The 24,103-nt window shown below is 46.7% G+C and overlaps 1 protein-coding gene across 3 annotated transcripts in view; it reads right to left on the reverse strand.

Annotated features, from left to right (window-relative positions):
- Nucleotides 1–24,103, reverse strand: part of HIGD1B (HIG1 hypoxia inducible domain family member 1B) — a 168,013-nt gene that overhangs the window by 87,863 nt on the left and 56,047 nt on the right. The gene's annotated exons all lie outside the window — the stretch shown is intronic.

Consider the following 24,103-nt stretch of genomic DNA (forward strand, 5'->3'; position numbering starts at 1 on the left):
TCTTTTGTGCTCTCTCTCTCCCCCTTTCTTTTGCTCTCTCTCTCCCCCCCCGTATTTTGCTCTCTTTCTCCCCCCGTCTTTTGCTCTCTTTCTCCCCCCCTCTCTTTTGCTCTCTCTCTCCACCTCTCTTTTGCTCTCTCTCTCTCCCCCTCTCTTTTTCTCTCTCTCTCGCCCTTTTTTTGCTCTCTCTCCCCTCTCTTTTGCTCTCTCTCTCTCTCCCCCTCTCTTTTGATCTCACTCCCCCTCTCTTTAGCTCTTTCTCTCTCTCTCTCTCTCTCTCTCTCTCTCTCTCACCTCTTGCTCTCTCTCCCCTCTCTTTTGCTCTCTCTCTCCCCCCTCTCTTGCTCTCTCTCCCCTCTCTTTTTCAATGTCTCCTCCTCTCTTTTGTGCTCTCTCCCCCTCTATTTTGCACTCTCTCTCTACCCTCTCTTTAGCGCTCTCTCTCTCCCCCTCTCTTTTGCACTCTCTCTCTCCCCCTTTCTTTTGCTCTCTCTCTCCCCCCTCTCTTTGCTCTCTTTCCCCCCATCTATTTTGCTCTCTCTCTCCCCCTCTCTTTTGTGCTCTCATCCCCTCTCACCCCCTTTCTTTAGCTCTCTCGCTCCCCCCTCTCTTTTGCTCTCTTTCTCCCCCCCTCTCTTTTGCGCTTTCTCTCCCCCTCTCTTTTGCTCTCTCTCCCCCCCTCTTTTGCACTCTCTCCCCCTCTTTTCTTTTACTCTTTCTCCCCCCTTTCTTTTGCTCTCTTTCTCCCCCCGTCTTTTGCTCTCTTTCTCCCCCCTCTCTTTTGCTCTCTCTCTCTCTCTCTCTCTCTCTCTCTCTCACTCTCTCTCTCCCCCTCTTGCTCTCTCTCCCCTCTCTTTTGCTTTCTCTCTCTCCCCCCCTCTCTTGCTCTCTCTCCTCTCTCTTTTTTTTTTTTTTTTTTAAATAATTTTTTTATTGCAGTCATAAGCAAATTTAACAGTTGTGACACATCCAACAATAGTGACGTAGATGAAAAGTACAGTGCTATTACCATGATATTGCCAAATCAACAATACACATTATGCCAACATAGTATGCATGCATGAGTTTTAAAAAATAAGACTCAATAAGGAGTAGTAAAAGGGTGGAGAGGCTATAGTTGGTTAATGTTATGAAGAAGCAAGAAGGTTTACTAGGCAATAGAGCTAGATAGAAGGGGTATGTAAATCCCAGTTACTAAAGGTATTAGCAAAGAGTTTGGACTATCAAAGTTAAGACCTCATTTTTATATTTTATATGATATGTAGACTAGAAGTGACCCCACCTTGCAAAAGATAGACGTACCATAAGATATTTATTCAATAAAAATATAGAAGCAAGGGGGGGTTGGTTTTATGGGGGTGAGGGGAGATAGAGTATATTCTCCACATTGTCATGAAGAGCATTTATAATCTAGTAAAAGTAGGATCAATGTGGGTTGGCTTATGTTTGGCCGCTTATGGACCAAATTAGCGGGGAGAGGGATAAGGGAACGCAGCGGGCAAAAGCCGCTCAAAGTGGAGTGGGGAAGGGAATGGGGGGGCGGAGCCAAACAGGGCAGGAGGGCAGGTATGAAAAGACTCATTATACGGTTATAAGGGTGGGCTTCGCAGGGAGGATCTATTGTTTGAATAACCAATTGTGAGGGGCAGAGCTTTATCAGGTTAGAGTAATTATCTAAATAAGGTGTTCTGTCTATATAAAAAGAAAGTTATAACAAACATGTAGAATATGTAGCGAAGAGAGATCTAAAACTTAAGCATGGGGAATAATAGGACTCAGCAGTCTCCCTGCAGCGTCATGTGGAGAGGGGAACATTGGAATATTTGGAAAATAGGGAATCTCTGGATGAGCCCCTCTCCTAGGGGAGTGCCATCTATAGGCGATGCTGGAAAAAGGAATAGGGATATGACCCGCAGGCAGCAAGCACCGGCGGGAAAGGGAGGAGAGAGGCTCAACATAAACAAGTAATATATACTGATAATGTGGACAGAACTATAAAGAGACTAGCGATGACAGTTTTACAGTTACTAATAATAGTAGTGAATAACATATAGAATAAGAAGAACACACCATTTAGGTGACGATAACAGAAACCCAAACAACTGAGTATATCGGCTCAGTATAAATCTATAGTAGTCTCCTTGGAGTACAATAATGAAGGGAATTATAGCTATACATGTAATCATTATATAACTAAAAAGATAAGGCTATCAACCGCACTATGAGAAGTTAGGCTGAGTTAACAAGGTTGGACTTAGTATTTTTTATTATTAGAATAGGATAAAAAAGGTTTGCACTATAGTATAAGGGCAATTTTATTACCTATAGCGTTGGTCAGGGCCCTCCTATATGTATGTATTGGAGCTCCACAAAAAGCAAGGATGCTAACTTTTCTAGTCAGATAACGTTATAGAAATATAGTAAAATAGGAGATTAATATAGCAATGAGCTTTCATTAGCCTCTCTATGACCCAAAAACAGCAGTTTATATACCAGAATGAATCTTAGCACATGGCTCATGAGGGTTTAAATACAGTTAAACACATAATACAACGGTATCATGACCAGCATTAGGGACATATAGAGGACACTATACTAAGATTTACATAGTTAAAGTCCGATCGGACTCTAAGTCTCTGCACTCTGGAGGACTAATAACATTAGTATACGAGGCAAGATAGATATTAGCTAAGGGAGACTAAGATGTCTCAGCTAATGCAAATTAGTTATTGATATGTAGCCAGATCCTTGTTATCATACATCAAATATTCCAAAATACACAAATGTCAGTATTAAATATATATATGTTAAGGAAATATGTCTGACTGGGCTGCTGACTCATTTATATGTGGATTTTTGGACTATGTAGGACTATAGGGAGTAGAACATACTGAAACATTAGGGGAGCACAGGGAGGGCCTCTAAAATTTAAGACTCTAAGTAGTGTGATTTCTAAGAAACATTTAGAATACAGGTAAACAATTATATTGATAGGTAACATATAATTAATAACAGGTGTAAGACATAGATAAAGCATGCGTATTAATTAGGCCCATGAAATATACTTAGGGAACCTAAGGAAAACCTAAAAGTGAACACATAGGTACCAGAAAAAAAAACAAAAAAAAAACAGATAGTAGTGCAATAGACTTGAAATTGGGTTTGCAGTAACTGCTCACTGAATGCAATCATGCACTAACTTGCTAACAGCAGGCAGTCTTTCTTGTTAGATGGGGCCATGTATGTTATCAATAGGACATACTGCAGGAAGGGTATCTAAAGAAATAGCTAACATGAGAAAAATACACATAACAGTAACTTTGAAGATATCAGACTGCATAATCAACATTTGTCAGCAAAACTAGGGAGTAGCTTAGAGTGAATGTCAATTACAGGCATATGTTCCTGCAACCTCAACTGCGTGAAATTCAGAAATATTAGCCTATGCCTGCTGGTGTATAAGGGCAAAAGTGTCTAGCTTGCAGTGATATGACCAGGCAATCTTTAAAGGGGCTCTTCAGCCATCTAGCATGCCCCATGGAGATCGGTCCCCAGTGTCTCAAGTGTCCCATATCAGTTAGTAGCAAGTTGTAAAGTTCTGTCAGTAGTGAGCCCTATGTTACGCGGGCTAAATATAGATAAGCTGTAGTCATCTCGGTACATATCTCCCCATCTGATCCTCAGTACTGATGCGGGCCAAGTAACAGCCTACCTCCCGGATCAAAGGGGCCTTTTAGTAGCTTGATGGGGTGTATGATATCTGGTCTGAAAACCCCAGATGAGAATGTGGCCAGAGCGAGCCGTGCAGGGAAGAAGCGGTGGAGTTCTGATTTATCTATGTACTGAAGCCTATGGGTAAATAAATCATGATCCCCCAGGGTAAGAGAGGTAGAGTTGGGGTTGAGGGTTCCTGGGTGATCCTTACCACTGGATCGAGATTTCTGAAGTGCCGGGTGATAAGGCTCCACTATTCGGCTAGTAGTAGGTATGCACCGCAGACCGGTGCTCTTGAGGAGATTCTCCTGCGGATCAAAGCGGACATCCTTCTGACCCACGAGGGTGAGCGCCTCCTTAAAATCAGAGTCTCCTGCCTCCACCTGAATCCTAAGCATGTCAGCGTTGCAAGGTACTTCTGAGCCCGGGTTAGGGGGGAGAGAGAGCTGGGGGTGTAGCCCCGTGGTGAACTGAAAAGGTCTTGCTGCTCTCGGTGTAGCGGTGGTGATGCGGGGTGGGTCAGCTGAATTTGACTGCATCAGGTTATTGTTTGTAGATCCAGGGAGAGTGCTGCTTGAGTCCCAACTGTACTGCCCCTCCTGCGCTCGTTTAGGAGCATGTTGAGTAGGTGATGTGCTGTCCGTCTGGCTTGCCGCGTAGGGGTCGCAGTTAGAGTGGGAAGGAGCGCCATCTTTGTTACGCATCTCCACAATAGTGAGCCTCAAGCTGCAAAACTGATTATCAGCCCTATCGAGCAGATCCTCCAGGAGTGAGACAAAATACATAGGAAGTTCCTCCATCCTAAGGCTAGTGTAGAGAAAATGTATATAGGCACCCAAAACGCCAAAAATCAAGGCTTAGATAAATAAATTTCAGGAGCTCTGTATTAGCACGTCTTGGTGCATCGGTAGTTGGCTCCGCCCCCCTCTCCTCTCTCTTTTTCACTGTCTCCTCCTCTCTTTTGTGCTCTCTCCCCCTCTATTTTGCATTCTCTCTCTCCCCTCTCTTTAGCTCTCTCTCTCTCCCCTCTCTTTTGCTCTCTCTCTCCCCCCTCTTTTGCTCCCTCTCCCCTCTCTTTTGCTCTCTCTCCCCATCTTTTGTTCTCTCCCCCCTCTCTTTTGCTCTCACTCACCTCTCTTTTGCTCTCTCTTTCCTCTCTTTTGCTCTCTCCCCCCCCTCTCTTTTGCTCTCTTTCTCCCCCCCTCTCTTTTGCGCTTTCTCTCCCCCTCTCTTTTGCTCTCTCTCCCCCCTCTCTTTTGCACTCTCTCTCTCCCCCTATTTTCTTTTACACTCTCTCCCCCTCTCTTTTGCGCTCTCTCTCCCACTCTCTTTTGTTCTCTTTCCCCTCTCTTTTGCTCTCTCCCCCCATCTCTTTTTGCTCTCTCTCCCCCCTCTCTTTTGCTCTCTCCCCCTCTTTTTTGCTCTCACTCCCCTCTCTTTTGCGCTCTGTCTCTCCCACCTCTCTTTTTCTCTCTCTCTCTCTCTCTCTCTCGCCTTTTTTTGCTCTCTCTTCCCTCTCTTTTGCTCTCTCTCTCCCCCTCTATTTTGCTCTCACTCACCCCCTCTCTTTTGCTCTCTCTCCCCCTCTGTTTTGCTCTCTTTCTTCGCCCCCTCTTTTGCTCTCTCTCTCCCCCCTCTCTTTTGATCTCGCTCCCCCTCTCTTTTGCTCTCTCTCTCACTCTCTTTCTCTCCACCCTCTTGCTCTCTCTCCCCTCTCTATTGCTCTCTCTCCCCCCTCTCTTGCTCTCTCTCCCCTCCCTTTTTCACTGTCTCCTCCTCTCTTTTGTGCTCTCTCTTCCTCTATTGTGCGCTCTCTCTCTCCCCTCTCTTTAGCTCTCTCTCTCCCCTCTCTTTTGCACTCTCTTGCCCCCTTTCTTTTGCTCTCTCTCTCCCCCTCTCTTTGCTCTCTTTCTCCCCCCCCCTCTCTTTTGCTCTCTCTCTCCACCTCTCTTTTGCTCTCTTTCTCCTCCCCTCTCTTTTGCTCTCTCTCTCCACCTCTCTTTTGCTCTCTCTCTCCCACCTCTCTTTTTCTCTCTCTCTCGCCCTTTTTTTGCTCTCTCTTCCCTCTCTTTTGCTCTCTCTCTCCCCCTCTATTTTGCTCTCACTCACCCCCTCTCTTTTGCTCTCTCTCCCCCTCTGTTTTGCTCTCTTTCTTCGCCCCCTCTTTTGCTCTCTCTCTCCCCCCTCTCTTTTGATCTCGCTCCCCCTCTCTTTTGCTCTCTCTCACTCTCTCTCTCTCCACCCTCTTGCTCTCTCCCCTCTCTATTGCTCTCTCTCCCCCTCTCTTGCTCTCTCTCCCCTCCCTTTTTCACTGTCTCCTCCTCTCTTTTGTGCTCTCTCTTCCTCTATTGTGCGCTCTCTCTCTCCCCTCTCTTTAGCTCTCTCTCTCCCCTCTCTTTTGCACTCTCTTGCCCCCTTTCTTTTGCTCTCTCTCTCCCCCTCTCTTTGCTCTCTTTCCCCCCCCCCTCTCTTTTGCTCTCTCTCTCCACCTCTCTTTTGCTCTCTTTCTCCTCCCCTCTCTTTTGCTCTCTCTCTCCCCCTCTCTTTTGATCTCGCTCCCCCTCTCTTTTGCTCTCTCTCTCTCTCTCACTCTCTCTCTCCCCCCTCTTGCTCTCTCTCCCCTCTCTTTTGCTTTCTCTCTCTCCCCCCCTCTCTTGCTCTCTCTCCTCTCTCTTTTTCACTGTCTCCCCCTCTCTTTTGTGCTCTCTCCCCCTCTATTTTGCACTCTCTCTCTCCCCTCTCTTTAGCTCTCTCTCTCTCCCTCTCTTTTCTTTTACTCTGTCTCCCCCCTTTCTTTTGCTCTCTTTCCCCCCCCCCTCTCTTTTGCTCTCTCTCTCCACCTCTCTTTTTTTCTCTCTCTCCCACCTCTCTTTTTCTCTCTCTCTCACCCTTTTTTTGCTCTCTCTCCCCTCTCTTTTGCTCTCTCTCTCCCCCTCTCTTTTGATCTCGCTCCCCCTCTCTTTTGCTCGCTCTCTCTCTCTCTCTCTCTCTCTCTCACTCTCTCTCTCCCCCCTCTTGCTCTCTCTCCCCTCTCTTTTGCTTTCTCTCTCTCCCCCCCTCTCTTGCTCTCTCTCCTCTCTCTTTTTCACTGTCTCCTCCTCTCTTTTGTGCTCTCTCCCCCTCTATTTTGCACTCTCTCTCTCCCCTCTCTTTAGCTCTCTCTCTCTCCCCTCTCTTTTGCACTCTCTCTACCCCTTTCTTTTGCTCTCTCTCCCCCCCTCTTTTGCTCTCTCCCCCTCTCTTTTGCTCCCTCTCCCCTCTCTTTTGCTCTCTCTCCCCATCTTTTGTTCTCTCCCCCTCTCTTTTGCTCTCACTCACCTCTCTTTTGCTCTCTCTTTCCTCTCTTTTGCTCTCTCCCCCCCTCTCTTTTGCTCTCTTTCTCCCCCCCTCTCTTTTGCGCTTTCTCTCCCCCCCTCTTTTGCTCTCTCTCCCCCCCTCTCTTTTGCACTCTCTCCCCCTATTTTCTTTTACACTCTCTCCCCCTCTCTTTTGCGCTCTCTCTCCCACTCTCTTTTGTTCTCTTTCCCCTCTCTTTTGCTCTCTCCCCCCATCTCTTTTTGCTCTCTCTCCCCCCTCTCTTTTGCTCTCTCCCCCTCTTTTTTGCTCTCACTCCCCTCTCTTTTGCGCTCTGTCTCTCCCACCTCTCTTTTTCTCTCTCTCTCTCTCGCCTTTTTTTGCTCTCTCTTCCCTCTCTTTTGCTCTCACTCACCTCTCTTTTGCTCTCTCTTTCCTCTCTTTTGCTCTCTCCCCCCCCTCTCTTTTGCTCTCTTTCTCCCCCCCTCTCTTTTGCGCTTTCTCTCCCCCTCTCTGTTGCTCTCTCTCCCCCCTCTCTTTTGCACTCTCTCTCTCCCCCTATTTTCTTTTACACTCTTTCCCCCTCTCTTTTGCGCTCTCTCTCCCACTCTCTTTTGTTCTCTTTCCCCTCTCTTTTGCTCTCTCCCCCATCTCTTTTTGCTCTCTCTCCCCCCTCTCTTTTGCTCTCTCCCCCTCTTTTTTGCTCTCACTCCCCTCTCTTTTGCGCTCTGTCTCTCCCACCTCTCTTTTTCTCTCTCTCTCTCGCCTTTTTTTGCTCTCTCTTCCCTCTCTTTTGCTCTCTCTCTCCCCCTCTATTTTGCTCTCACTCACCCCCTCTCTTTTGCTCTCTCTCCCCCTCTGTTTTGCTCTCTTTCTTCACCCCCTCTTTTGCTCTCTCTCTCCCCCCTCTCTTTTGATCTCGCTCCCCCTCTCTTTTGCTCTCTCTCTCACTCTCTCTCTCCACCCTCTTGCTCTCTCTCCCCTCTCTATTGCTCTCTCTCCCCCCTCTCTTGCTCTCTCTCCTCTCCCTTTTTCACTGTCTCCTCCTCTCTTTTGTGCTCTCTCTTCCTCTATTGTGCGCTCTCTCTCTCCCCTCTCTTTAGCTCTCTCTCTCTCTCCCCTCTCTTTTGCACTCTCTCGCCCCCTTTCTTTTGCTCTCTCTCTCCCCCTCTCTTTGCTCTCTTTCCCCCATCTATTTTGCTCTCTCTCCCCCCTCTTTTGCTCTCTCCCCCTCTCTTTTGCTCCCTCTCCCCTCTCTTTTGCTCTCTCTCCCCTATCTTTTGTTCTCTCCCCCCTCTCTTTTGCTCTCACTCACCTCTCTTTTGCTCTCTCTTTCCTCTCTTTTGCTCTCTTCCCCCTTCTCTTTTGCTCTCTCTCCCCTCTCATCCCCTCCCCTTGTGCTCTCTTCCCCTCTCTTTCGCGCTCTCTCTCCTCTCTTTAGCGCTCTCTCCCCCTTTCTTTTGTGCTCTCTCTCTCCCCCTCTCTTTTGCTCTCTTTCTCCCCCCTCTCTTTTGCGCTTTCTCTCCCCCTCTCTTTTGCTCTCTCTCCCCCCTCTCTTTTGCACTCTCTTCCCCTCTTTTCTTTTAACTCTCTCCCCCCCTCTCTTTTGCGCTCTCTCTCCCACTCTCTTTTGTTCTCTTTCCCCTCTCTTTTGCTCTCTCTCCCCCCCCTCTCTTTTGCTCTCTCTCCCCCTCTCTTTTGCTCTCTCCCCCTCTCTTTTGCTCTCACTCCCCTCTCTTTTGCGCTCTCTCTCTCCCACCTCTCTTTTTCTCTCTCTCTCGCATTTTTTTTGCTCTCTCTTCCCTCTCTTTTGCTCTCTCTCTCCCCCTCTCTTTTGCTCTCGCTCCCCCCCTCTCTTTTGCTCTCTCTCCCTCTCTGTTTTGCTCTCTTTCTCCGCCCCCTCTTTTGCTCTCTCTCTCCCCCTCTCCTTTGCTCTCTCTCCTCTCTCTTTTGCTCTTTCTCTCCCCCTCTCTTTTGTGCTCTCTCTCTCCCCCCCTTTCTTTTGCTCTCTCTCTCCCCCCCGTCTTTTGCTCTCTTTCTCCCCCCATCTTTTGCTCTCTTTCTCCCCCCTCTCTTTTACGCTCTCTCTCCACCTCTCTTTTGCTCTCTCTCTCCCACCTCTCTTCTTCTCTCTCTCTCTCGCCCTTTTTTTGCTCTCTCCCCCTCTCTTGCTCTCTATCCCCTCTCTTTTGCTCTCTCTCCCCTCTCTTTTGCTCTCTTTCTCCCCCCTCTTTCACTCTCTCCCCCCTCTTTTGCTCTCTCCCCCTCTCTTTTGCTCTCTCTCTCCCTCTCTTATGCTCTCTCTCTCTCTCTTTACCCCATCTCTTTTGCACTCTCTCTCCCCATCTCTTTTGCGCTCTCTCCCCCTCTCTTTTGCTCTCTCTCTCTCTTCCCCTCTCTTTTATGCTCTCTCTCTCCCCCTCTCTTTTGTGCTCTCTCTATCCCCTTTCTTTTGCTCTCTCTCTCCCTCTCTCTTTTGATCTCTTTCTCCCCCCTTTCTTTTGCTCTCTTTCTCCTCCCCCTCTTTTGCTCTCTCTGTCCCCCCTCTCTTTTGCTCTCTCTCCTCTCTTCTGCTCTCTCTGTCCCCCCTCTCTTTTGCTCTCTCTCTTCCCCTCTCTTTTGATCTCTCTTCCCCCTCTTTTGCTCTCACTCCCCTCTATTTTGCTCTCTCTTTCCTCTCTTTTGCTCTCTCTCCCCTCTCTTTTGCTCTCTCTCCCCCTCTGTTTTGCTCTCTTTCTCTGCCCCCTCTTTTGCTCTCTCTCTCCCCCTCTCCTTTGCTCTCTCTCCTCTCTCTTTTGCTCTTTCTCTCCCCCTCTCTTTTGTGCTCTCTCTCTCCCCCCCTTTCTTTTGCTCTCTCTCTCCCCCATCTTTTGCTCTCTTTCTCCCCCCATCTTTTGCTCTCTTTCCCCCCCTCTCTTTTGCGCTCTCTCTCCACCTCTCTTTTGCTCTTTCTCTCCCACCTCTCTTTTTCTCTCTCTCTCTCTCGCCCTTTTTTTGCTCTCTCCTCCTCTCTTGCTCTCTATCCCCTCTCTTTTGCTCTCTCTCCCCTCTCTTTTGCTCTCTCTCTCCCCCCTCTTTCGCTCTCTCCCCCTCTCTTTTGCTCTCTCCCCCTCTCTTTTGCTCTCTCTCCCCCTCTCTTATGCTCTCTCTCTCTCTTTACCCCATCTCTTTTGCACTCTCTCCCCCTCTCTTTTGCGCTCTCTCCCCCTCTCTTTTGCTCTCTCTCTCTCTTCCCCTCTCTTTTATGCTCTCTCTCTCTCTCTCCCCCTCTCTTTTGTGCTCTCTCTATCCCCTTTCTTTTGCTCTCTCTCTCCCTCTCTCTTTTGCTCTCTCTCCCCCCTCTCTTTTGCACTCTCTCCCCCTCTTTTCTTTTAACTCTCTCCCCCCCTCTCTTTTGCGCTCTCTCTCCCACTCTCTTTTGTTCTCTTTCCCCTCTCTTTTGCTCTCTCTCCCCCCCCTCTCTTTTGCTCTCTCTCCCCCTCTCTTTTGCTCTCTCCCCCTCTCTTTTGCTCTCTCTCCCCTCTCTTTTGCTCTCTCTCCCCCTCTGTTTTGCTCTCTTTCTCTGCCCCCTCTTTTGCTCTCTCTCTCCCCCTCTCCTTTGCTCTCTCTCCTCTCTCTTTTGCTCTTTCTCTCCCCCTCTCTTTTGTGCTCTCTCTCTCCCCCCTTTCTTTTGCTCTCTCTCTCCCCCATCTTTTGCTCTCTTTCTCCCCCCATCTTTTGCTCTCTTTCCCCCCCTCTCTTTTGCGCTCTCTCTCCACCTCTCTTTTGCTCTTTCTCTCCCACCTCTCTTTTTCTCTCTCTCTCTCGCCCTTTTTTTGCTCTCTCCCCCTCTCTTGCTCTCTATCCCCTCTCTTTTGCTCTCTCTCCCCTCTCTTTGGCTCTCTCTCTCCCCCCTCTTTCGCTCTCTCCCCCTCTCTTTTGCTCTCTCCCCCTCTATTTTGCTCTCTCTCCCCCTCTCTTATGCTCTCTCTCTCTCTTCCCCTCTCTTTTATGCTCTCTCTCTCTCTCTCCCCCTCTCTTTTGTGCTCTCTCTATCCCCTTTCTTTTGCTATCTCTCTCCCTCTCTCCTTTGATCTCTTTCTCCCCCCTTTCTTTTGCTCTCTTTCTCCTCTCCCTCTTTAGCTCTCTCTGTCCCCCCTCTCTTTTGCTCTCTCTCCTCTCTTCTGCTCTCTCTGTCTCCCCCTCTCTTTTGCTCTCTCTCTTCACCTCTCTTTTGATCTCTCTTCCCCCTCTTTTGTTCTCACTCCCCTCTATTTTGCTCTCTCTTTCCTCTCTTTTGCTCTCTCCCCCCTCTCTTTTGCTCTCTCTCCCCCTCTCTTTTGTGCTCTCTTCCCCTCTCTTTTGCACTCTCCTTCCCCTCTCTTTAGAGCTTTCCCCCTCTCTTTTGCGCTCTCTCTCTCCCCCTTTTTTTTGCTCTCTTTCTCCCCCTCTGTTTTGCCCTCTTTCTCTGCCCCCTCTTTTGCTCTCTCTCTCCCCCTCTCCTTTGCTCTCTCTCCTCTCTCTTTTGCTCTTTCTCTCCCCCTCTCTTTTGTGCTCTCTCTCTCCCCCTTTCTTTTGCTCTCTTTCTCCCTCCCTCTCTTTTGCTCTCTCTCTCCACCTCTCTTTTGATCTCTCTCTCCCACCTCTCTTTTTCTCTCTCTCTCTCGCCCTTTTTTTGCTCTCTCTCCCCTTTCTTTTGCTCTCTCTCCCCCTCTCTTTGATCTCGCTCCCCCTCGCTTTAGCTCTCTCTCACACTCTCTCTCTCTCCCCCTCTTGCTCTCTCTCCCCTCTCTTTTGCTCTCTCTCTCTCTCCCCCCTCTCTTGCTCTCTCTCCCCTCTCTTTTTCAATGTCTCCTCCACTCTTTTGTGCTCACTTCCCCTCTATTTTGCGCTCTCTCTCTCCTCTCTCTTTAGCGCTCTCTCTCTCCCCCTCTCTTTTGCACTCTCTCACCCCCCTTTCTTTAGCTCTCTCCCCCCCTCTCTTTTGCTCTCTTTCTCCCCCCCCCTCTCTTTTGACCTCTCTCCCCCTCTCTTTTGCGTTCTCTCACCCCCCTTTCTTTAGCTCTCTCTCTCCCCCCATCTCTTTTGCTCTCTTTCTCACTCCCTCTCTTTTGTGCTTTCACTCCCCCTCTCTTTTGCTCTCTCTCTCCCCTCTCTTTTGCACTCTCTCTCTCCCCCTCTTTTCTTTTACTCTCTCTCCCCCCTCTCTTTTGCTCTCTCTCTCTCCCCCTCTGTTTTGCTCTCTTTCTTCACCCCCTCTTTTGCTCTCTCTCTCCCCCCTCTCTTTTGATCTCGCTCCCCCTCTCTTTTGCTCTCTCTCTCACTCTCTCTCTCCACCCTCTTGCTCTCTCTCCCCTCTCTATTGCTCTCTCTCCCCCCTCTCTTGCTCTCTCTCCCCTCCCTTTTTCACTGTCTCCTCCTCTCTTTTGTGCTCTCTCTTCCTCTATTGTGCGCTCTCTCTCTCCCCTCTCTTTAGCTCTCTCTCTCTCCCCTCTCTTTTGCACTCTCTCGCCCCCTTTCTTTTGCTCTCTCTCTCCCCCTCTCTTTGCTCTCTTTCCCCCATCTATTTTGCTCTCTCTCCCCCCTCTTTTGCTCTCTCCCCCTCTCTTTTGCTCCCTCTCCCCTCTCTTTTGCTCTCTCTCCCCTATCTTTTGTTCTCTCCCCCCTCTCTTTTGCTCTCACTCACCTCTCTTTTGCTCTCTCTTTCCTCTCTTTTGCTCTCTTCCCCCTTCTCTTTTGCTCTCTCTCCCCTCTCATCCCCTCCCCTTGTGCTCTCTTCCCCTCTCTTTCGCGCTCTCTCTCCTCTCTTTAGCGCTCTCTCCCCCTTTCTTTTGTGCTCTCTCTCTCCCCCCTCTCTTTTGCTCTCTTTCTCCCCCCTCTCTTTTGCGCTTTCTCTCCCCCTCTCTTTTGCTCTCTCTCCCCCCTCTCTTTTGCACTCTCTCCCCCTCTTTTCTTTTAACTCTCTCCCCCCCTCTCTTTTGCGCTCTCTCTCCCACTCTCTTTTGTTCTCTTTCCCCTCTCTTTTGCTCTCTCTCCCCCCCCCTCTCTTTTGCTCTCTCTCCCCCTCTCTTTTGCTCTCTCCCCCTCTCTTTTGCTCTCACTCCCCTCTCTTTTGCGCTCTCTCTCTCCCACCTCTCTTTTTCTCTCTCTCTCGCATTTTTTTTGCTCTCTCTTCCCTCTCTTTTGCTCTCTCTCTCCCCCTCTCTTTTGCTCTCGCTCCCCCCCTCTCTTTTGCTCTCTCTCCCCCTCTCTTTTGCTCTCTCCCCCTCTCTTTTGCTCTCACTCCCCTCTCTTTTGCGCTCTCTCTCTCCCACCTCTCTTTTTCTCTCTCTCTCGCATTTTTTTTGCTCTCTCTTCCCTCTCTTTTGCTCTCTCTCTCCCCCTCTCTTTTGCTCTCGCTCCCCCCCTCTCTTTTGCTCTCTCTCCCTCTCTGTTTTGCTCTCTTTCTCCGCCCCCTCTTTTGCTCTCTCTCTCCCCCTCTCCTTTGCTCTCTCTCCTCTCTCTTTTGCTCTTTCTCTCCCCCTCTCTTTTGTGCTCTCTCTCTCCCCCCCTTTCTTTTGCTCTCTCTCCCCCCCGTCTTTTGCTCTCTTTCTCCCCCCATCTTTTGCTCTCTTTCTCCCCCTCTCTTTTACGCTCTCTCTCCACCTCTCTTTTGCTCTCTCTCTCCCACCTCTCTTCTTCTCTCTCTCGCCCTTTTTTTGCTCTCTCCCCCTCTCTTGCTCTCTATCCCCTCTCTTTTGCTCTCTCTCCCCTCTCTTTTGCTCTCTCTCTCCCCCCTCTTTCACTCTCTCCCCCCTCTTTTGCTCTCTCCCCCCTCTCTTTTGCTCTCTCTCTCCCTCTCTTATGCTCTCTCTCTCTCTCTTTACCCCATCTCTTTTGCACTCTCTCTCCCCCTCTCTTTTGCGCTCTCTCCCCCTCTCTTTTGCTCTCTCTCTCTCTTCCCCTCTCTTTTATGCTCTCTCTCTCCCCCTCTCTTTTGTGCTCTCTCTATCCCCTTTCTTTTGCTCTCTCTCTCCCTCTCTCTTTTGATCTCTTTCTCCCCCCTTTCTTTTGCTCTCTTTCTCCTCCCCCTCTTTTGCTCTCTCTGTCCCCCCCTCTCTTTTGCTCTCTCTCCTCTCTTCTGCTCTCTCTGTCCCCCCTCTCTTTTGCTCTCTCTCTTCCCCTCTCTTTTGATCTCTCTTCCCCCTCTTTTGCTCTCACTCCCCTCTATTTTGCTCTCTCTTTCCTCTCTTTTGCTCTCTCTCCCCTCTCTTTTGCTCTCTCTCCCCTCTCTTTTGCTCTCTCTCCCCCTCTGTTTTGCTCTCTTTCTCTGCCCCCTCTTTTGCTCTCTCTCTCCCCCTCTCCTTTGCTCTCTCTCCTCTCTCTTTTGCTCTTTCTCTCCCCCTCTCTTTTGTGCTCTCTCTCTCCCCCCCTTTCTTTTGCTCTCTCTCTCCCCCATCTTTTGCTCTCTTTCTCCCCCCATCTTTTGCTCTCTTTCCCCCCCTCTCTTTTGCGCTCTCTCTCCACCTCTCTTTTGCTCTTTCTCTCCCACCTCTCTTTTTCTCTCTCTCTCTTGCCCTTTTTTTGCTCTCTCCCCCTCTCTTGCTCTCTATCCCCTCTCTTTTGCTCTCTCTCCCCTCTCTTTTGCTCTCTCTCTCCCCCCTCTTTCGCTCTCTCCCCCTCTCTTTTGCTCTCTCCCCCTCTATTTTGCTCTCTCTCCCCCTCTCTTATGCTCTCTCTCTCTCTCTCTTTACCCCATCTCTTTTGCACTCTCTCCCCCTCTCTTTTGCGCTCTCTCCCCCTCTCTTTTGCTCTCTCTCTCTCTTCCCCTCTCTTTTATGCTCTCTCTCTCTCTCTCTCTCTCTCTCTCTCTCTCTCTCTCTCTCTCCCCCTCTCTTTTGTGCTCTCTCTATCCCCTTTCTTTTGCTCTCTCTCTCCCTCTCTCCTTTGATCTCTTTCTCCCCCCTTTCTTTTGCTCTCTTTCTCCTCTCCCTCTTTAGCTCTCTCTGTCCCCCCTCTCTTTTGCTCTCTCTCCTCTCTTCTGCTCTCTCTGTCTCCCCCTCTCTTTTGCTCTCTCTCTTCACCTCTCTTTTGATCTCTCTTCCCCCTCTTTTGCTCTCACTCCCCTCTATTTTGCTCTCTCTTTCCTCTCTTTTGCTCTCTCCCCCCTCTCTTTTGCTCTCTCTCCCCCTCTCTTTTGTGCTCTCTTCCCCTCTCTTTTGCACTCTCCTTCCCCTCTCTTTAGAGCTTTCCCCCTCTCTTTTGCGCTCTCTCTCTCCCCCTTTTTTTGCTCTCTTTCTCCCCCTCTGTTTTGCTCTCTTTCTCTGCCCCCTCTTTTGCTCTCTCTCTCCCCCTCTCCTTTGCTCTCTCTCCTCTCTCTTTTGCTCTTTCTCTCCCCCTCTCTTTTGTGCTCTCTCTCTCCCCCTTTCTTTTGCTCTCTCTCTCCCCCATCTTTTACTCTCTTTCTCCCTCCCTCTCTTTTGCTCTCTCTCTCCACCTCTCTTTTGATCTCTCTCTCCCACCTCTCTTTTTCTCTCTCTCTCTCGCCCTTTTTTTGCTCTCTCTCCCCTTTCTTTTGCTCTCTCTCCCCCTCTCTTTGATCTCGCTCCCCCTCGCTTTAGCTCTCTCTCACACTCTCTCTCTCTCCCCCTCTTGCTCTCTCTCCCCTCTCTTTTGCTCTCTCTCTCTCTCCCCCCTCTCTTGCTCTCTCTCCCCTCTCTTTTTCAATGTCTCCTCCACTCTTTTGTGCTCACTCCCCCTCTATTTTGCGCTCTCTCTCTCCTCTCTCTTTAGCGCTCTCTCTCTCCCCCTCTCTTTTGCACTCTCTCACCCCCCTTTCTTTAGCTCTCTCCCCCCCCTCTCTTTTGCTCTCTTTCTCCCCCCCTCTCTTTTGACCTCTCTCCCCCTCTCTTTTGCATTCTCTCACCCCCCTTTCTTTAGCTCTCTCTCTCCCCCCATCTCTTTTGCTCTCTTTCTCACTCCCTCTCTTTTGTGCTTTCACTCCCCCTCTCTTTTGCTCTCTCTCTCCCCTCTCTTTTGCACTCTCTCTCTCCCCCTCTTTTCTTTTACTCTCTCTCCCCCCTCTTTTTTGCTCTCTCTCTCTCCCACTCTCTTTTGTTCTCTTTCCCCTCTCTTTTGCTCTCTCTCTCCCCCCCCCCCTCTCTTTTGCTCTCTCTCCCCCCTCTCTTTTGCTCCCTCTCCTCCTTTCTTTTGCTCCCTCTCCTCCCTCTCTTTTGCTCTCTTCCCCACTCTTTTGCTCTCACTCCCCTCTCTTTTGCTCTCTCTCCCCTCTCTATTGCTCTCTCTCTACTCTCTTTTGCTCTCTCTCTCCTCTCTTTTGCTTTCTCTTCCCCCTCTTTTGCTCCCCCCTCTCTTTTGCTCTCACTCCCCTCTCTTTTACTCTCTCTTCCCTCTTTTTTGCTATCTCCCCCTCTCTATTGCTCTCTCTCCCATCTATTTTTCTCTGTCTCCTCTCTTTTGCTTTCTCTCCTCCCTATTTTGCTCTCTCTCCCCTCTCTTTTGCGCTCTCTCTCCTCTCTTTTTCTCTCTCTTCCCCCTCTTTTGCTCTTTCTCCTCCTTTCTTTTGCTCTCTCTCCCCTCTATTTTGCTTTGTCTTTCCCCTCTCTTTTGCTTTCTCTCCCCTCTCTTTTGCTTTGTCTCTTCCCTCTCTTTTGCTCTTTCTCCCCTCTCTTTTGCTCTCTCTCTCCTCTCTTTTGCTCTCTCTCTCCCCTCTTTTACTCTTTCTCCCTTTCTCCTTTGCTCTCTCTCCCCTCTCTTTTGCTCTGTCTCTTCCCTCTCTTTTGCTCTCTCTCTATCCCCCCTCTCTTGCTCTCTCTCCCCTTTCTCTTGCTCTCTCTTTCTTCCCCCTCTCTTTTGCGCTCTCTCCCCCTCTCTTTTATGCTCTCTCACCCCCTTTCTTTAGCTCTCTCTCTCCCCCCTCTCTTTTGCTCTCTTTCTCCCCCCCTCTCTTTTGCGCTTTCTCTCCCCCTCTCTTTTGCTATCTCTCCCCCCTCTCTTTTGCACTCTCTCTCTCTCCCCCTCTTTTCTTTTACTCTCTCTCCCCCCTCTCTTTTGCTCTCTCTCTCCCACTCTCTTTTGTTCTCTTTCCCCTCTCTTTTGCTCTCTCTCTCCCCCTCTCTTTTGCTCTTTCTCCCCCTCTCTTTTGCTCCCTCTCCTCCTTTCTTTTGCTCCCTCTCCTCCCTCTCTTTTGCTTTCTCCCCCTCTCTTTTTCTCTCACTCCCCTCTCTTTTGCTCTCTCTCCCCTCTCTATTAATCTCTCTCTACTCTCTTTTGCTCTCTTTCTCCTCTCTTTTGCTCCCCCCTCTCTTTTTCTCTTACTCCCCTCTCTTTTACTCTCTCTTCCCTCTTTTTTGCTATCTCCCCCTCTCTATTGCTCTCTCTCCCATCTCTTTTGCTCTGTCTCCTCTCTTTTGCTTTCTCTCCTCCCTATTTTGCTCTCTATCCCCTCTCTTTTGCTCTCTCTCTCCTCTCTTTTGCTCTCTCTTCCCCCTCTTTTGCTCTTTCTCCCCCTCTCTTTTGCTCTCTCTCCCCTCTATTTTGCATTGTCTTTCCCCTCTCTTTTGCTCTTTCTCCCCTTTCTTTTGCTTTGTCTCTTCCCTCTCTTTTGCTCTCTCTCTATCCCCCCTCTCTTGCTCTCTCTCCCCTTTCTCTTGCTCTCTCTCTCTTCCCCCTCTCTTTTGCGCTCTCTCCCCCTCTCTTTTGTGCTCTCTCACCCCCTTTCTTTAGCTCTCTCTCTCCCCCCTCTCTTTTGCTCTCTTTCTCCCCCCCTCTCTTTTGCGCTTTCTATCCCCCTCTCTTTTGCTATCTCTCCCCCCTCTCTTTTGCACTCTCTCTCTCTCCCCCTCTTTTCTTTTACTCTCTCTCCCCCCTCTCTTTTGCTCTCTCTCTCCCACTCTCTTTTGTTCTCTTTCCCCTCTCTTTTGCTCTCTCTCTCTCCCCCTCTCTTTTGCTCCCTCTCCTCCTTTCTTTTGCTCCCTCTGCTCCCTCTCTTTTGCTCTCTCCCCCTCTCTTTTTCTCTCACTCCCCTCTCTTTTTCTCTCTCTCCCCTCTCTATTGCTCTCTCTCTACTCTCTTTTGCTCTCTTTCTCCTCTCTTTTGCTCCCCCCTCTCTTTTTCTCTTACTCCCCTCTCTTTTACTCTCTCTTCCCTCTTTTTTGCTATCTCCCCCTCTCTATTGCTCTCTCTCCCATCTCTTTTGCTCTGTCTCCTCTCGTTTGCTTTCTCTCCTCCCTATTTTGCTCTCTATCCCCTCTCTTTTGCTCTCTCTCTCCTCTCTTTTGCTCTCTCTTCCCCCTCTTTTGCTCTTTCTCCCCCTCTCTTTTGCTCTCTCTCCCCTCTATTTTGTGTTGTCTTTCCCCTCTCTTTTGCTCTCTCTCCCCTTTCTTTTGCTTTGTCTCTCCCCTCTCTTTTGTTCTTTCTCCCCTCTCTTTTGCTCTCTCTCTCCTCTCTTTTGTTCTCTCTCTCCCCTCTTTGCTCTCCTTTCCCTCTCTTTTTCTCTCTCTCCCTTCTTTTTTGCTCTCTCTCCCACCTCTCTTTTTTTCTCTCCCCCCTCTCTATTGCTCTCTCTTGCTCTCTCTCTCCCCCTCTCTGTTGCTCTCTCTCTCTCTCACGGCCATGGCCGCTTCCGCCTTCCCCCATCAGGCCTGCCCAGTTCCACCCCCACCATGCCCAGCCCCACCCCAATCACGCCCAGCCCCATTCTCGTGGAGGACAGGTTAGTTTGTTGAAGGCCAGGTGTGTTTGTCCTTGTGCAGCCTCTACTGCGCATGACAGCACATGACAGCTTCGGACAAACACACTTGGCCTTTTATATTATAGGATTGGTGCTATGAGTTTCTCTTTATATATATATATATATATATATATATATATATATATATATATATATATATAATCCACTGGAATAAGTGCACTCCCACAAACAGAAGATTTTAATTCGGCCAGGGTGCTACAGGAAGTTCAGATATCAAAGTATAACATAAACACTCACTGGACTTCATAAAGGTGAAATACAAAAGTATTTATTCAAGGACGGAGAGGGACACTAGTAAGGCATCTCCTCACTTGAATCTGTAATACTATGTAACGTGAATACAAGTACGTAAAAATATCTTACAATGATTTCTGTATGTTTTAATACCTCAATAAAAATGATTTATATATAAAAAATAGTATTTATTCTATATATACAAGTGAGCTTTCGGGATGTTCACGCCTTCATCAGACCAAAGGTTGGTCTGATAAAGGGGTGAACACCCCGAAACATCAATTATATATGGAATAAATACTTTTTTATTTTACCTTTATCAAGTCCAGTGAGTGCTTATGTTATGCTTTGAGATATATATATATGCATTGGAGCCCTTTGCAGTTAGGTAGATGAAAACATGTTAAAGCATATTTAAGCAATATTTCTATTTTCATGTCGGGTATGCGCATATTACAGTATGCGATCATGCTTGCGCATATTACAAAAAAAAGTTAAAGAACATTGGAATATAAAAAAAAATAATATTTTCATGTCAGGTTTGCGCTAATGAGAATATGAAATGGTGTTTGCGTAAGAGTGGGGTGCTTTTGCAACTTTTTCTTCTCCATTGACTTCTACGTGAACACACAAAATACTGCTCCACTTGAAATCTATCCCTTATTTATTTGTGATGTACAAACCACTGCAGACTCTCTGAGAAAGTGTGGTGTTTGAATGCTGGTGCACAAGACACTCAATAAATGTGCACATACTGATACAAAAAAACAGTGATAACTTTTAAAGCACTTACGCCTAGATTTAGAGTTTTGTCGGTAAAAACCTGTGGCTCAAATGCTCCTTTTTTTCCAGCGCTCCCTTAAGCCAACGCTGGTATTATGAGTTTTCTGAATGGCTGCGTTAGCCTCAGAAAAGTGAGCGTTGAACCAAATTTAGCGCCACTTCAACCCTCAATACCAGCGTTGCTTACGGTAGCGGTAAGCTGGAAAAGCGTGCTCGTGCACGATATCCCCATAGCATACAATGGGACTGAGCTGGCTGAAAAAAAACCTAACACCTTCAAAAAAGCAGCGTTCATCTCCTAACTCAGCCCCATTGTTTCCTATAAGGAAACACTTTCTAAGTCTACACCTAACACCCTAACATGAACCCCGAGTCTAAACACCCCTAACCTTACACTTATTAACCCCTAATCTGCCGCCCCCACTATCGCTGACACCTGCATTATACTATTAACCCCTAATCTGCCACTCCGGACACCGCCTCCACCTTTATTATAGCTATGAACCCCTAATCTGCTGTCTCTAACATCGCCGACACCTATATTATATTTATTAACCCCTAATCTGTCCCCCTCCAATGTCGACGCCACCTACCTACAATTATTAACCCCTAATCTGCCGCCCCCAACGTCGCCGCTACTATAATAAAGTCATTAACCCCTAAACCTAAGTCTAACCCTAACACCCACCTAAATTAAATATAATTTAAATAAAACGAACTAAATTTACTATAATTAAATAAAATATTCCTATTTAAAACTAAATACTTACCTATAAAATAAACCCTAATATAGCTACAATATAACTAATAGTTACATTGTAGCTATTTTAGGATTTATATTTATTTTACAGGCAACTTTGTATTTATTTTAACTAGGTACAATAGCTATTAAATAGTTAATAACTATTTAATAGCTACCTAGTTAAAATAATTACAAAATTACCTGTAAAATAAATCCTAACCTAAGTTACAAATACACCTAACCCTACACTATCAATAAATTAATTAAATAAATTACCTACAATTACCTAAAATCAAATACAATTAAATAAACTAAACTATAGTACAAAAAACCAAAACACTAAATTACAGAAAATAAAAAAAAAGTCTTTTTGCGGGGCATTGCCCCAAAGTAATCAGCTCTTTTACCTGTAAAAAAAATACACCCCCCAACATTAAAACCCACCACATACCCCTACTCTAACCCACCCATACCCCCCTTAAAAAAAACTAACACTAACCCCCTGAAGATCACCCTACCTTGAGCCGTCTTCACACAGGCGGGCCAAACTCTTCATCCAAGCGGATCAGAAGAGGTCCTCCATCCGGTAGAAGTCTTCATCCAAGCGGCGTCTTCTATCGTCAATCATCCGCAGCGGAGCCATCTTCCATCCAGCTGACGCAGAGTCATCTTCTTCCAACGACGTCCTAACACCGAATGAAGGTACCTTTAAGGGACGTCATCCAAGATGGCATCCCTCGAATTCCGATTGGCTGATAGGGTTCTGTCAGCCAATCGGAATTAAGGTAGGAAAAATCCAATTGGCTGATTCAATCAGCCAATCGGATTGAAGTTCAATCTGATTGGCTAATCCAATCAGCCAATCGGATTGACCTTGCATTCTATTGGCTGATCGGAGCAGCCAATAGAATGCGAGGTCAATCCGATTGGCTGATTGGATCAGCCAATCGGATTGAACTTCAATCTGATTGGCTGATTAAATACCAATCGTATTTTTCCTATCTTAATTCCGATTGGCTGATAGAATCCTATCAGCCAATCGGAATTCGAGGGACGCCATCTTGGATGACGTCCCTTAAAGGTACCTTCATTCGGTGTTAGGACGTCGTTGGAAGAAGATGGCTTCGCGTCGGCTGGATGGAAGATGGCTCCGCTCCGGATGATTGAAGATAGAAGACACCGCTTGGATGAAGACTTCTACCGGATGGAGGACCTCTTCTGCCCCGCTTGGATGAAGAGTTCGGCCCGGCTGGGTGAAGACGGCTCAAGGTAGGGTGATCTTCAGGGGGTTAGTGTTAGTTTTTTTAAGGGGGGTTTGGGTGGGTTAGAGTAGGGGTATGTGGGTGGTGGGTTTTAATGTTGGGGGAGGTTGTATTTTTTTTACAGGTAAAAGAGCTGATTACTTTGGGGCAATGCCCTGCAAAAAGCCCTTTTAAGGGCTGGTAAAAGAGCTGATTACTTTGTAATTTAGTATAGGGTAGGGCATTTTATTATTTTGGGGGGCTTTTTTATTTTATTAGGGGGCTTAGATTAGGTGTAATTAGTTTAAACTTGCATTTTTTTTTTTTCTGTATTTTAGTGTTTTGGGTTTTTTGTACTATAGTTTAGTTTATTTAATTGTATTTCATTTTAGGTAATTGTAGGTAATTTATTTAATTAATTTATTTATAGTATAGTGTTAGGTGTATTTGTAACTTAGGTTAGGATTTATTTTACATGTAATTTTGTAATTATTTTAACTAGGTAGCTATTAAATAGTTTTAACTATTTAATAGCTATTGTACCTAGTTAAAATAAATACAAAGTTGCCTGTAAAATAAATATAAACCCTAAAATAGCTACAATGTAACTTTTAGTTATATTGTAGCTATATTAGGGTTTATTTTATAGGTAAGTATTAGTATTTAGTTTTAAATAGGAATAATTTATTTAATTATAGTAAATTTAGTTCGTTTTATTTAAATTATATTTAACTTAGGGGGGGTGTTAGGGTTAGACTTAGGTTTAGGGGTTAATGACTTTATTATAGTAGCGGCGACGTTTGGGGCGGCAGATTAGGGGTTAATAATTGTAGGTAGGTGGCAGCGATGTTAGGGAGGGCAGATTAGGGGTTAATAAAATTTATTATAGTGTTTGCGAGGCGAGAGTGCGGCGGTTTAGGGGTTAATACATTTATTATAGTGGCGGTGATGTCCGGTCGGCAGACTAGGGGTTAATAAGTGTAGGTAGGTGGCGGCGACGTTGGGGGGGCAAATTAGGGGTTAATAAATATTATGTAGGTGTCGGCGATGTTAGGGGCAGCAGATTAGGGGTTCATAGGCATAATGTAGGTGGCGGCGATGTCCGGTCAGCAGATTAGGGGTTAAATAATTTTATTATAGGGTTTGCGATGTGGGGGGGGCTTCGGTTTAGGGGTTAATAGGTAGTTTATGGGTGTTAGTGTACTTTATAGCACTGTAGTTAAGTGCTTTATGTTCCGGCGTTTTTTAGGCAGTAGGAGTCTTGGCGGTAGAGGGTGTACCGCTCACTTCTTCCAAGACTCGTAATACCAGCGTTAGGCAAATCCCATTAAAAAGATTGGATACCCAATTGACGTAAGGGGATTTGCGGTAGCCAAAAGTCGCGGAAGAAAAGTGAGCGGTGACCCTCTACCTCCCTGACTCTAAATACCAGCGGGCGTTAAAAAGCAGCATTAGTACGCCTTAACGCTGCTTTTTAAGGCTAACGCAGAACTCTAAATCTAGGTGTTAGTATTTTTCTATCAAGCCCAAATATACTATTGACTTCCATCCCCCTTTAAAGGAAGTGGTAGGAGAAAAGCTTTGCATTGTGATAAATATGCAAATGAAAATCGTATGTAGATTATGTATTTGTCTCTGCTAGCGAATAATTATTATGGAAAATGAAGGAAGAAGATGTAAACTAGTTATTTCCTCTGCTTAGCTCATCCTATAGCTGAATTCTACAAACAAGCTCCATGCAGTTCTCTTTGTACATTAATCATGTTACCAGTTATATAAATAATCATAGTCACTTCCTCTGCTGTTCTGTTTTATATACAGTGTAATGGGTACATTTATGTTTTTCTCCAGTCTCACAGACAAACACAGTTTATCAGCTGGTGGATAAAACTATGGAAAATCTGCCAAAAAAAGGTAAAATGATGGCAGGTTAGATTAGATGTCCCTCTTCTATAATCCTGAAACAGGATATCATAAGTGAGTCTTTTGTGGGAATAGAATCATTAGAATTGTGTGTGTCCTTATTTCCTAAATAGCAAACATTTGTGGTATTTATGAAATCTCTATAACATTAATTACGCGATCCTATCAATTTTATATTTAACCTCAAAATAGGTCATATGTGGAGTCTGTAACAACCACGATCCTGTGAATGGAATAAACACAATATTTTAAATGTGACATATTGGTATAAATAGTTATGGGAAATGTCATAATATCTATGCACCTAACAAATGGATACCTAAGACTTTAAAGCAGTTTCCTCTCTTTCTATTCCTTTAGTATATTTAAAAAAAAAATGTATTGGATCCCTAACTTAAAGGGACATAAAACTCCAACATTTTCTTTTGTGATTCATATATA

This window comes from Bombina bombina, chromosome 1 (assembly GCF_027579735.1).
Source record: "Bombina bombina isolate aBomBom1 chromosome 1, aBomBom1.pri, whole genome shotgun sequence".
In the NCBI taxonomy this organism is placed as follows: domain Eukaryota; kingdom Metazoa; phylum Chordata; class Amphibia; order Anura; family Bombinatoridae; genus Bombina; species Bombina bombina.